General features: G+C 45.2%; 1 protein-coding gene across 7 annotated transcripts in view; it reads left to right on the forward strand.

Moving 5' to 3' along the window:
- Positions 1–2691: 2691 nt before the first annotated feature.
- LOC310787030 (myosin IXB) overlaps positions 2692–14414 on the forward strand; it is a 74321-nt gene continuing 62598 nt past the window's right edge. For all 7 annotated transcript variants that reach the window (XR_014553241.1, XM_083648355.1, XM_083648357.1 and 4 more), the window contains exon 1: positions 2692–3104. The gene's annotated coding sequence lies outside the window, so the exon portion shown is untranslated. The remainder of the gene's footprint in view (positions 3105–14414) is intronic.

The raw sequence follows: 14414 nt of genomic DNA on the forward strand, positions 1-14414 counted from the left end.
AAGTGTGTAGCAAAATGCATCGATCATGAGAAGTGGACATAAAATACACCACATTTTAAGGCTTAATAATAAAAAATCAAAAAATTAATAGACAGACGAAAATGTAAGAGGCCAAAACAAAAACTGTACAAAACGGAAAAGTTGGCCAATGTGAATGCAGCCAGCCCCATGAAGCGCCGACCTGCTTGGCAGTGAGCAGTCAACACCTGGTGGCCATAAACAGTATTGAATCTTTCTGGGGAGGCAATTATGCACCATCACTCATAGGCGGATTCCCGCATGGGCAAAGTGGGCACATGCCCAGGGCCCTGGAGCCAATGAGGGCCCTTCTCTTCAAAGAACCCACTGGTGGGGGACTGGTGGGGGATGTTTACTACATAATTATATAATTTATATATTTGAACTTTTAAGTAGTTTTTGTGATTATTATTTAGATAGAAACAGTATTTATGAAGGATAGGAACATGTAATATATTTGGGATCAATTTGACCCCCAGGTATACCAATAATTGCTGTGAAAATTGTAAAAGAAAAGAAAGCCTGGTCTTATCCCTCACCCACTCCATGTTACCCCCATCCTGGACCCCTTACAATTCACATACAGCCCAAACAGGAGCACTGCAGATGCCATCACCCATGTCCTGCACACCGCCCTCTCCCACCTGGAAGAGAGAGGCACATGTGAGAATGCTGTTTGTGGACTACAGCTCAGCATTCAACACCATAGTGTCCTCCAGGCTGGTCAGCAAGCTCCAGGATCTGGGCGTGAACACAGGACTGTGTGACTGAATCCTGGACTTCCTGATGGATCACTGCCAGGTGGTGAGAGTGGACAACCACACCTTTTCCTCGCTGACCCTCAGCATAGGAGCGCCACATTGGTATTTCCTCTACACCCACTATACAGTGGGTGACTATGCAGCAACTCAGGCCTCAAACACCATTGTGAAGTTCGCGGACGACACGGTGGTGGTGGGGCTGATCTCCAACGACGCCGAGACGGCCTACAGGAAAGAGGTGAGTTAAGTGGCCTGGAACGGTGTTGCCACGTCAATCACCTCTCCCTGAACGTCTCCAAAATCAAGGAGATCATCATGGACAACAGGAGGGGAGGCGGCACCCCCCAAGTCACCATCCATCGGACAGCGGTGGAGAGGGTGGGCCACTACAGATACCTGGGATTCACCATCCACCATGACCTGACATTGGCCAACCACACCTCCACAGTCATCAAAAAAAGCCCAACAGCGCCCCTACGGGTTCAGATGGCTAAAGAAGTTTGGAGTTAAGGCCGCAAATCCTCAGGGACTTCTACAGAGGCGCCATAGAAAGCCTGCTAACAGGCAGCTTCACCGCCTGGTTCGGCAAACTGCAAGTCAAGGCAAGGCGCTGGAGAGCGTGGTGCGCTCGAACGAGCACATCACAAGATGCCCAACCTGCAGGAACTATACAATCAGAGGTGCCTCAGGAAAGCCATGAAGGCCATCAAGGACTCAGCCCACCCTCACAACAGTCTGTTTTCCCTGTTACCATCAGGGAGGAGATACAGGACACCCAAAGCACGAACCGACAGACTGAGGAATAGCTTCTTCCCTCAGGCCACAAGACCCATAAACAAATAAATAACCCACACTCACAACACGCACACACTCCCCCCATACACAGACAATACCTGACAGTGCAATAATTCAGTTGTATTGCCATTTGCACATTACTGCTGCACAACTTGCCCTGACTGCAACTACTGACACAAACGTGCTATTTTTATTATACAGCAGAAGAGGGAAGCGCTACATGGATCGGATGGCTCATCCACAGATGCTCATTAGTGGGGCAGGTAATAGACAAACATAATCCAAGAGCTTGATGTCAGTCTCCTGGTCTTGATGCAGACCACCATGGAATAAAACTAACTCAGTCACTGCTAGGTCAACTCAGGGTCACTGCTAGGTCTTCATCAGGGACCCTGATGACCCTGACTCATCAGCCACCCCCCCCCCCCCCCCCCCAGATAATTGTGAAATATGTTTTAACGATTCCAAATTATTCTCATGAGAAATTGATTAAATCTGTTACACATAATTAGCTGACCGACAGCAAAGCAGGACACTTACTGTATAGAGGTGGTGATGCTGAGCGTGTGAATACCATAATCCAAGCTGAGTACAGATCTCTGCTGCTCTTGTTTTGTTTGATGGGGAAGTATATGCTCAGGCTCAGAAGGTGGTCCACACCCAAAACACACACCCAAAACACACACACACACAACACACACACACACACACACACACACACACACACACACACACACACACACACACACACACACACACACACACACACACACACACACACACACACACACACACACACACACACACACACACACACACACACACACACACAGTAGTATTGGGCGGGATGAGAAATAGAATGTGGAAACGAGGTAAGCCAGGAAGTGGTGACAAAAGAAAAGAGGCCCAACTCCAGTCAATCAAGTTGCCATATCTGCATTGTACCACCGCTGTTCTCCAACAGAGGGCGCTGTGTTTCAACAAACGCCCCGCAGCAACAGGGCGCCTTCATTGTATTGAATCAGGCTTCGGCTTTTTTCCTCAACTTTTTTTCCCCACCGCTCACAGGCTGCTGGGCTGCTGCTGCTGCTGCTGCTGCTGCTATTATTTAGGCACAGAGAAAGGAAGTAGCGACAGGCTAGCTGGTTAGCTGGTCTAAAGCCATCCAGTTTGCTTGGAAATTATGCACTTTTGAAGCTCTTTCACCTCGCCGAGCAATGTTTTTTTATTTACAGATAGAGATGACAAGTAGGTAACGTTAGGTACTGATTTTTTTAGTGTTTTTTTACAGCCCGGGTTCAGGCTCATTCAGTGCTGAGCTTTGTCCGAGAGGCTCCGTCGTTTGTTACCAATAGGGACTGCCTGCGTCTTTTTTCTGTTTTAAATCAAAGGGCAACGATACTACAAGCAAGACACCGAAACGTTGCGACTTGATTTCCCCCCTCAGCTGTAACGCGGGGAATGCAGTGACGCTAACAGGATTAAGCTCACGAGCCTCACGTACAACAATGAGAAAGACAACCGAGCAAGGTAACGAAAAAAACACGTCCTTGTTGTGTGTGTGTGTGTGTGTGTGTGTGTGTTGCCTTTTGGTATAACGTTATAAGATTGACAGCAGCTTCACTAATTTGTCAGAATGTGTTGTTGTCAAATGAGAAATTCTCTTTGCATTAACCTTATATACAGTCTTGCTTGACAGCAACGGTATAGGAAGTCGTAGTAGTTAACGCTAGTTAATTGACTACTTAATTATAGTGGAAGTAAGGTATCAAAGCATACGCAGAACTGTGGCTTTCTTTACTTGTCTGTGTACTTGTCTTTTCTAACTAAAAACTGTTTGGTTGGTAACTTTACAGGCTTGCATCCACTGTGTGAGTGGAGAAATGTAAGGGCCTGCACGCTGTGACAGACAGACATGTCAGTGGACTGTCTGACTGTCTGTCTGTTTAGTTGGAGTGAACAACACACCGGTTTTTAATGCAGCTCATTCAGTCCCTGCCAGGGAAAAGCAGTCAGACGAGTTGGTGTGGAGCCACTACTACAGCATCTCACACTCTCATACTGTTATTATGTTCACTCCTGTTTGGGTAGAATTGGTAGTTGCTGCACCCTAGTGTGAGTGAGTGATAGGTTGAAACGAGGAATAGATCTACCTGCTGCGACTTTATTAGCTCAATTTGAGGTGGTTTTGGTTTACACTTGAAATTGGAAACAGCCCTTCTCTCCCATTTTACTCACTCCCTTAATTTAAGGAGCATTTGAACACAACAATAACTCCAGCGGTTAGTTACGTAGGCAGTTGGTGTAGTAGGCTTTGGCTTATGCAAACGGACAGAATCTACAGTAGACCTCCTCCAGCTGCCTCTTCCATACAGCAGCGCACCGGCCAAACCTTACCAACATCTTCCACATACACGGAGAGAGTGGGACTGCCGGGGCATGCTCAAGCTACATGACTAACGTCTGGGTGGTGGAAAAAGCTAATCATATAGTAAGACAGCCAATAGCAACAGTAAAATTAGGCATCTGATGTGTGTTTCACTTCAAAGCTCCTCTCCCTCTCTGTTTTACTCTTTCCACTTCTTTGATTTTCGATACTCTCTCTCTGCGCTATTCCAGTGGCATCAGAGCAGGGCCAAATGTGGCAAGTCATTTCCTCTTGATGAAATAATGTAGCCTAAGTATTTACACTTCCTTCTGTCAGACAGGCCGCTCTATGCCTCTGTCAGCCACATGTTCAGTTGTTGTGAACCAGGCTTAGTAGAGGAAGGACTTCAATTTCGGTGCCAGACTAATGTGGAAGTTGATGATTAGTGCCTCGTTCTTAATTGCTTTGAATCTAGGATATCCGAGGTTGTCTCTTTGCAGACACTGTAAAAGTAGCTGACCCTTATATAACTCCTGCAGTAATTGAAATTGTGAGGCAGGAAGCAGCTTTAATAAACGGAGACTTTGCTTTGTCTTATTAGCTTACTGTTATTGAGTATGAAAGATGGTGGTTGTGATTGTATTGAATAATATGCTGCTGCTTCTTGCAGGGTTCCCACAGGTCCTGGCTTGAAATCCTTGAAAGTTTGTGAATTTGAGAAAGAAAAGGGCCATATTGTCTTTGGCTGATGGTTTGTACTCTGCAGCCCCTCTCTGCAGACTGGCAGACAGAGCTGACAGTGGTTGATAGTAGGGGTGGGACAAAATATCGATACCCACGTTATCGCGATATTTCCACCCGCGATACGTTATCGATACACTGGCGCCAAGTATCGATATGTTTATTAATTTTTTTTTTTTTTTTTTTTTTTTTTTTAATAAACAGGCTAAAATATTATGCTGTGTGTGGTAGTTGAAACATAGTTTCAAGTTGACTTTATTTATGTTTGTAGTTGAAACAAAAACATAACTACTGTAGGCTACATGAATGGAAATGTTTGATCATTAATATCTACTTTTAGAAATTATATAGGTAGGTAGGTAGGTTATATAGGTTTTCTTGTTTTAATAGTAATAATAAAAAGACTTAATGTGTAACTTTTCCTCCGTGGTATCGAAAATGGTATGAGTGAGTGAGTGAACTCAGAGAGTTCATGTCAATTCTGCTAATAAATGCATAATACATGATTTTTTGCCTTCAGAGGTATTTTTTTCACTTGTTACACAGGTATCGTGATGTATCGTCTTCCAATATATCGCAGTATCGCAGTATCGCAGTATCGTGATATATCGTTATCGAGGGCCAAGTATCGTGACGATATCGTATCGTGAGCTACTCAGCGATTCCCACCCCTAGTTGATAGGGGGGGTGGGGGGATTTGAGAGGGGGGTTGCTCCATTTTTAGCTGCTCAGCCTTGAGTTGTAATTGGCCGACACATCCCTGGCGGATGCTATTGCGTGAAACTGCGGATGAAAAGATAATTGCCTCAATCATAGCTGTGCCACTGCCAGTATCTCTCAGAGAGATCTCAAGGGACAGGAGCTTCGAGGTCGGCCTGAGAATACACTCTCCTTCAGCTCAATGCCTTTCAATTCCCAACCGGGCTGGGCTTAAGAAGGTGATTTTATAGGTGTAGTTTGTTGGTTAAAGGCAATGACCAGCTCACTCACTGTAGTATACATGTCTATAGTTATTTGATAAATAATCAACCCAAAGCATATAAGAGGAACTTCATTTGTTCCCTAATATGATGATTGATAAAGCAAGCTCCTCTCTCCCTTGACATCACAACCAGAGCAGCTGGCTAGCTTAGCAAACCCTCATTTCAAATGTGCTTTAATGGCGACTGCATGGTTGACAAAGAATAACGTCTAAAGTGATTACAAATTACATTGTATTATGTACTTATTTTTACATTCATATCCTGTGTGAAATGTCTTGGTATTAAGTGTCTTGTGGTTAGCTTAAGCTAAACCTATCTGAGTGCTGTATTTTTAGATGATGACTGAAGAGGTGTGGGGGCTGTTTTTTGCTTTGCAGATACCAGCAGCAATTAGGGGAGGTTGAAGCTTGTCTGTCAGCGTCTCTGGCATGCCTGTATCTTCTCATATGTTCTCACAGGCTCGCATGTGGTGGGAGTTTCTCAAATAACTTGGAAACTCTGTCTGGATTCTGACAACTGTTTGGTTTCTTCTGACAACAACTGTTTGATGATTCACATCTAGTGTGTAAAATTAGGTCAAAGTGGTGACTGGCTACACAGTAACCAGCGTCAGGTTAGCTACACAGTGTCATGAAAGTCAACTTTGACACGCAGGACTTTTTTCTGGCTCTGATGAATACACGTTACAATTATTTTAGCTGTTTTGTTTTGCACAGGAAAAACTGGGTAATTTTTTAAAGACCTAGTCTTTCTTTTCTGCCTAATATGACTAGGGATGGATACAAAAGGAGTCTCTTGCGCGTCAGCCCCTCCGCAAAAGGAGGTCGGTGCTCTCAGGACAGGACAGTATTATGACAAAAGTTCAATGGACAAACCAAAGAGGATCCTGGAGCACACGATTCACTGGAAAATTGCTTTATTCAATGACTAACGTTTCAACGCCTACTGCGTCTTCATCAGAGTCAAACCTCTTTGACTCTGATGAAGACGCAGTAGGCGTTGAAACGTTAGTCATTGAATAAAGCAATTTTCCAGTGAATCGTGTGCTCCAGGATCCTCTTTGGTTTGTCCATTGAACTTTTGTCATGACTAGGGATGGGTACCGTTCACATTTGACAAAAATGACAAAAAAAATTACAGTTGTAAAAAAAAAAAGTCCAAACTTCTCAGAGAGAGCGGTCGATATTCACTAAAGCCTTCATATCTCAGGCTCTGTAGCACATAGAAACATAAAATAAAAAGCATTTGAGAGCTTAACCCTTTGGCTTTTCGTATTATATTTGCCCTAATGTTCATTTTTATCTTGAACCCCAAAAAATCTAATGTAACCCTTCCAAATAAAAAGCCACGGGTTTAAGCTCTCAAATGCTTTTTATTTCATGTTGATAGCTACTATAGAGGCTGAGGAAATACGTTCTGTTGAACCCTTGACAATTACTGCAGCAAGAGTAACGTTAGCGTCACAATCTCTGTTTTGCAGTCGTTGTGAAGACAGTGAAAATCCCCGTTATCTAACAACCACAACGGCAGTGAAACAACTTATCCAGCTAACGCTAGCTAATTAAATAACGTTACCTGATGTTGTAGAAGTCGATGCCTCTCTCAAGTTCCGTCATCATCGTCCTCCAAGACTTCAGCTAATGTTACAGCTGAGGAGGTTCTGCTAACGTTAGCTGTGGTGCGGTGTCTGCTTCATTCACCCTTAGCCTATCTAACATGTTACAGTCTTCAGCATTTAGCTAAATATATCTTGTGTTTGACCATGCTTCCTCAAGTTTGAGGTGTTTCTCTGGCCAGCTTTGCAATTCACATCACAAATGTTGCAACCAGTGTTGTCTGAGTCTATCTTGGTAAAGTGTAGCCACATTTTTGGACCACTTTCAGCTGGTCCTGTTTGTTGATGTTTGCTTTCAGGTGTGTGACGTACTGACGTAACGCGCTCTCGCGTGTTGCCTTAAGGTTCCGTCGGAATTTCTACTTTTACCCACTCTCATCTTACTCAGATGCATTCAAGTACCGAAATTTGGTACCGTTTGTTTTTATGTGAACTGGTACACAGTAGTACCGCCCTCTTTCGGTCGGTGCCTGTAAAAGTACCGAGTTCGGTACCCATCCCTAAATATGACGAGTAGTCGTCGTTGGTGTTGGGTGTGAAGATTGAGTTGTCGAGTGCAATGTAGGCTAACCGTCCATGTTTTAAGCATGAGCGAGCTCCTTATTATAGGCTGTTTCTAGGCTTCTATGTTAGTTTGCTGTATTTTGTTTTAGTAAGTTATCTGAGAGTAATTTAGGCCGTTGAGTGTGACAGAATAAGGACAGCTGAGCAGGTTGCAGATGGCCCTAGCAGCATGCGTCATATCTCTGTGCAGCTGCTGTACTGGCCTGCTATAGGACTATATAGGCTACCTGTGGACTGACGCAGACACCTGCGGTCCCATGGTCCTGGAAAACACAGCCTCAGCACATAGAGTATACTAGCTATCTAGTCTGTCTACAATTGGAGAGTTGTTGTATTCGTGGATGATCGGGTATGAGGTGATTGTGTATTTTTTTTTACCAAGTACACAGCAGGGTTCAAAACTATACTATCCTGTAGCAGGCGCAGCTGTTGAGAAATAAGGCGTAACAAAGAGACAAATGCAATTTACTGTTACATGCTGAGGTATGGCGACTGGCGAAGGGTTCCTTGCTGAGCGCTTGGCAAGAAAGTCAGAGACGTGTAGAGGCCTGTGTTTCTTTACCTCTTCTCCCTCTCTTACTGTCTGCTTCAGGAACACTGGGATGGGCTAGGTGAGTGTCATCATGCTTCCTATTGTTAACCTCTGGCTCAGACGCTGTTATTATTATCATTTCCCAATCCAACACTCAACCATCTCCTTATCTCCTCATCATTGACCTTGACAGCTGATTTGAATAGCTGAGTTGAGGATGATCTCCATTGGGGTTGGGCGAAAAATTCAGATTCCAAATCTGCTTATTGATTCCTAAACAAATTGTATGTAGAATTATTAAGAACCGGAATCGATAAGCAGAACCCGAATACGAATCGTTAAAATCCAAACGATACCCAACCCTACTCCCCGTCACCTGCTGTATTCTCAGCAAAGCATGGTGTGTCGGTGCATGAGCACAGAGCAAGGGATGACTGGAAATGGAAACAATGCCAACAATGAGAAGGAGTGGAACACAGTTCCAGGTCTACCAAAGTGTGTGTGTGTGTGTGTGTGTGTGTGTGTGTGTGTGTGTGTGTGTGTGTGTGTGTGTGTGTGTGTGTGTGTGTGTGTGTGTAAATGGTAAATGGCCTGCATTTATATAGCGCCTTTATCCAAAGCGCTTTACAATCAGTAGGTATATTCACCCATTCATACACCGATGGCGGCAAGCTACCACGCAGGGTGCTGGTACACCATCAGGAGCAATTTGGCGTTCGGTATATTGCCCAAGGACACTTCGACATGCAGACTGGAGGAAGAGGAATTGAACCACCGACCTCTTTTATCCAAAGCGATTAGTGGAGGACCACCGCTCTACCTCCTGAGCTACAGCTTGCCATGCATGCATGTAGCGTGCCACAATCCAGTGTGTAAGTCCAGTGGTGTGACAGCCAGGACAGGAATGCTCCGGGGTGTGCCTCTGCGGCGAGACGTGGAGCAAAATAGCTTTGCATTCTGCAGAGAGCTGGTAACCAGCCTTTACAGTGTGGATTTACAATGACGTGTGTTGTTGGTAGAGATGTACAGACTGAAGATGGAGAGAGCGAGCAAAAGAAAGGAGTGAGAGAGAGAGAGAGAGCAAGCGAGAGAGCGCAAGGAGTATGTTTTGAGTTGTGCGAGCCGACCGAGAGGAGAGGCAGAAAGGGGGAGTTTGAAAATCAAGTCCACAAAGCCCCCTGGCAAACTGGGCTCTTTCAATGTGGCAAGCTGAATTTATGGGCTTTATAAATAGGCCCAGCTGTAATGATAGGGTATAAGTGAGGAATAGGCAGACTGGCCGTTTAGACATGGCCTACATACAGTGCATTTGTTTGTTGTGTCTTCATTCAGCCATCATTCCAGAGACCAACCAAACACATCAGGTCAGGATGATTATGATCAAAGCCTGATTGTGGTGATTATGATTCCACCAAATCTAGGTGTTTAGATTCAGATGATAGGCTCAGTTCTAGGCTCAGCAGAGATTGAACCACGATGTGCAACACACGGATTTTCCACAGTGAAGTGCAAAGCGGTCGCTCAGTGTCATGGAAGGCCAATTTAAACCACTTTCAGACGGCTTAAATATTGTGATACTGAATGTAATTTAATGTAATTTCCAGGGAATCATGACCCCATAGACTGAATCACCGTGGCGTTGCGTTAACAACAGGTACTTCCGGGTAGACAAACACCGGCCGATTGAATTGATCTAAATTGTGGAGATATATCACAAACTTCACTTTTTTATTGTTTATTTATGTTGTCATTTTCAGCCGTAATTGTAATGTTAAAGATATATACCCCATTTAAACACGGTGGTCCGACCGATCTGACAGGTTGTGCTTATTTTATGTACTGTGTTGATAAACCAAATCTACCCAACAGTTTGCTGCGCTCCATTAAATTGTATGTACGTGATGCAGGCGTTGTCTACCCGGACGGTGTTGTAAACAACATTGTGATTCGGTCTATTACTCAGGATAATCCACAGACCTTGTTGTGAGCAGTTTCATCTAGGAACTATTTTCTTTCAACCGAACTACTCCCACTCGCTGTTAGCTAGCTGCTGCTCTAGCTGCAGTTTCATGTCGGAACTAGCTAGCAGCTAGTGGGTGTAGTTCGTTCGAAAGAAAATTGTTCGTACATGAAACCGCTCACAACGCCTTTGTCTTTTTAGATATTTTTCCTATTTCCTTTTATGCTGAATATTGATATGACTGCTATGCTGCGTGCTTACACTAAGACAAATTCCTCATGTAATCTTGTCATTCTGATTCTAATTGTGATTGTAACAAAAAACGATCTAGATGGATAGATAGCACTACTGTGAGAGGCAAAACATGTATTTCGGAATTTAGGGGGAGCTGTCCCTTTAAGCTCTAATTATGGCAAGTCCAACACATTGTAATGGAACTGGCTTCTCTCTCTCTCTCTCTCTATCTCTCTCTCTCTCTCTCTCACTTCCTTTGTACCCCCCTCGCCATAGCTTGGGTCCTTGAGTGGTGACCATCAGGAAGAGGACGTGTGCGTGTGCGTGCGTGCGTGCGTCCGTGCGTGTGTGTGTGTGTGTGTGTGTGTGTGTGTGTGTGAGAGAGTGGACACAGATTGACGGGTTGATTGCTGTTGTGAGTGCTGTAACCTCCCCCTCCATCCTCTCTGCGGTCAGCGATCCTGTCCCTTGGCTCTGGATGATGGGCAGAGAGAGAGAGGGCACACCCCGAGGCTCGCCTGGCTCTGTTTGCTATTAGTGTGCATCATCGCCCGTCTCTGTGGGCCAAGCCTGTCAAGTCCTTCTGCTTAGGCACTGCTAATGAGGCCCAGACACTTAGAATGCCAAGGTTGATATATATTATTCACGCTAATTGTTTGGAATCATATTGACAATCCCCCGTCATTTCCTTTCCACGGATATTGGTGACTGTAGAAGTTTGTCATTCAAATGGAAAGAACATCCATGGGAGAGTATTTATTTTTCTTTAGAGGCTACACGTACTCTCTATCTATCTATATCATTTGGCCTGATTGCCATGTTTTGTAACGTGAAACGCCATTCTTCACAACAAAGCAGCTCTGTAAGGCCTGACTCACCTCGCCCCTCCCCCCCCCTGTCTTATCTTTCACTAGCCAGAGCCGTGGAGGTGCAGAACCGCCATTTGTGACTGTATTTCTGAATGGCTTTTATGGTCGTTTTAGTGAGGTGAACACACAGAGCTGTACAAATAGTTTCCTTTTATGTTCTTATGAAATGTATTTCTTTTTTGTCCTGACCAAACCCCTGCCTGTGTGACAGAGATGAATGTTAGCCTAGATACTGCAGTATGCTTCTTCTTCCAGCTGACTGTCTGCAGTAATAAGGTTTTTATAGCCTTTATGGACATACATTTACATTGACAAATTATAGGAACACACCTGTGCTTTCCATGACCAGGTGTATCCAGAGCCTTATATATAGAAGAGTCGCAACATCTCTGCTCACTCCAATGGACCAGTTCTTTTACTCTCAAGAGTTCCCCGGAAGTAAGGTTCTGGATTAAGCAGCACTGTCGAGTTGCAGCAAAATGGACAGTTTGTGATGTGTAGCATTCAAAAGTAGCGCGAGCCTCCTTCCTGGCTATTCATTGACTACTGAGTCACACATTTTGGACCTCCGCTGACGCCACTCTCTTACTAGATTGCTATGGGTGTATCTATTCCTTATTGCTTTCACCTATTGGATACTCTGCATCTGTCTCACACATGTGATGGGAAGATGCAGGAGAGGAGAGAGATTCAATAATACATTTTAAGTCCTGAAGAAATGTGAGACTTCATTCTGCAATGATGTTGGGGTGCAGGTGTTCCTATTAATATTTTGCACACTCAGTATGTCCCTCACTGTTCCAGGCACTTGTGTGTTGTTTAGGGGGCTAACTCTGAAAGGATTGGATATATCCATTAGCTCTAGTACCTTCCCTAAGAGGCTTGCTGGGGTTCGCCCAGTCTTCAGTGACCCAATCCAGTCGTCCAGCTTGACAGACAGAAGTATATTGGGACAAAGGAGATTGGTCTTCTTGTTTGTGTCTGGGATGAATGGCTAATTTCTCCCTCCCTCCCTGTGTTGCCCACTGGCACTTGGGAAAGCTTTGAAAGAAGGCGGGCACAGCAGGGCTGACAAACTGTTCTCGTTCTTCATGCCAGGCTAGAGGCTAGCCACTGTATAACATGCCAGGCTAGAGGCTAGAGGCTAGCCACTGTATAACATGCCAGGCTAGAGGCTAGCCACTGTATAACATGCCAGGCTAGAGGCTAGCCACTGTATAACATGCCAGGCTAGAGGCTAGAGGCTAGCCACTGTATAACATGCCAGGCTAGAGGCTAGCCACTGTATAACATGCCAGGCTAGAGGCTAGCCACTGTATAACAGAAACATGCCAGGCTAGAGGCTAGCCACTGTATAACAGAAACATGCCAGGCTAGAGGCTAGCCACTGTATAACATGCCAGGCTAGAGGCTAGCCACTGTATAACAGAAACATGCCAGGCTAGAGGCTAGCCACTGTATAACAGAAACAGGCCAGGCTAGAGGCTAGCCACTGTATAACAGAAACATGCCAGGCTAGAGGCTAGCCACTGTATAACATGCCAGGCTAGAGGCTAGCCACTGTATAACAGAAACATGCCAGGCTAGAGGCTAGCCACTGTATAACAGAAACATGCCAGGCTAGAGGCTAGCCACTGTATAACAGAAACATGCCAGGCTAGAGGCTAGCCACTGTATAACAGAAACATGCCAGGCTAGAGGCTAGCCACTGTATAACAGAAACAGGCCAGGCTAGAGGCTAGCCACTGTATAACAGAAACATGCCAGGCTAGAGGCTAGCCACTGTATAACAGAAACAGGCCAGGCTAGAGGCTAGCCACTGTATAACAGAAACAGGCCAGGCTAGAGGCTAGCCAGTGTATAACAGAAACATGCCAGGCTAGAGGCTAGCCACTGTATAACAGAAACATGCCAGGCTAGAGGCTAGCCACTGTATAACAGAAACATGCCAGGCTAGAGGCTAGCCACTGTATAACATGCCAGGCTAGAGGCTAGCCACTGTATAACATGCCAGGCTAGAGGCTAGCCACTGTATAACAGAAACATGCCAGGCTAGAGGCTAGCCACTGTATAACAGAAACATGCCAGGCTAGAGGCTAGCCACTGTATAACATGCCAGGCTAGAGGCTAGCCACTGTATAACATGCCAGGCTAGAGGCTAGCCACTGTATAACATGCCAGGCTAGAGGCTAGCCACTGTATAACAGAAACATGCCAGGCTAGAGGCTAGCCACTGTATAACAGAAACATGCCAGGCTAGAGGCTAGCCACTGTATAACAGAAACATGCCAGACTAGAGGCTAGCCACTGTATAACAGAAACATGCCAGGCTAGAGGCTAGCCACTGTATAACAGAAACATGCCAGGCTAGAGGCTAGCCACTGTATAACAGAAACATGCCAGGCTAGAGGCTAGCCACTGTATAACAGAAACTGGGAAAGAGATGACAGTGTTGTAGCAGCAGATACAGTATCTGCATCTGCACACAATAGCCTATTCCAACACTATTCCTCGTAAACATTTTTTAAAACTAGCTCGGCTCATATTCTGAGAAATCTAGGTAGAAGCCAGCCCCCCCCCCCCCTTGCACCTGGATAAGTCCCAGTTTTCTATGGCAATGCAAACACTGCATATTGTATGTGAACTCTATTTCTCTGGTATATACTATATTGTTATTTTCATGTCACAGTCGGCCTTTGACATACATTTCTCAGCCTGCATGTAGCAGTGAAGGACAAGCCACACAGGAGCAAACTGCACTGCTGCAGTATGACGAGTGGACTTTGTGTCGGCTGTCTGGCTTGATCTCTGTTTGTGTCCAGGTCTGCAGACTGCAGCCGAGTCCCACCAAGGGATGCCTGAAGGGCTATGGAGAGTGACGAGAGAGAGAGAGAGAGAGAGAGAGAGAGAGAGAGAGAGAGAGAGAATACCTCGACGAGAGGCATAGAGGGAAATATATAAAGGGGGGGTACAG

Source organism: Poromitra crassiceps (assembly GCF_964638095.1).
Source record: "Poromitra crassiceps genome assembly, chromosome: 12".
Taxonomy (NCBI): domain Eukaryota; kingdom Metazoa; phylum Chordata; class Actinopteri; order Beryciformes; family Melamphaidae; genus Poromitra; species Poromitra crassiceps.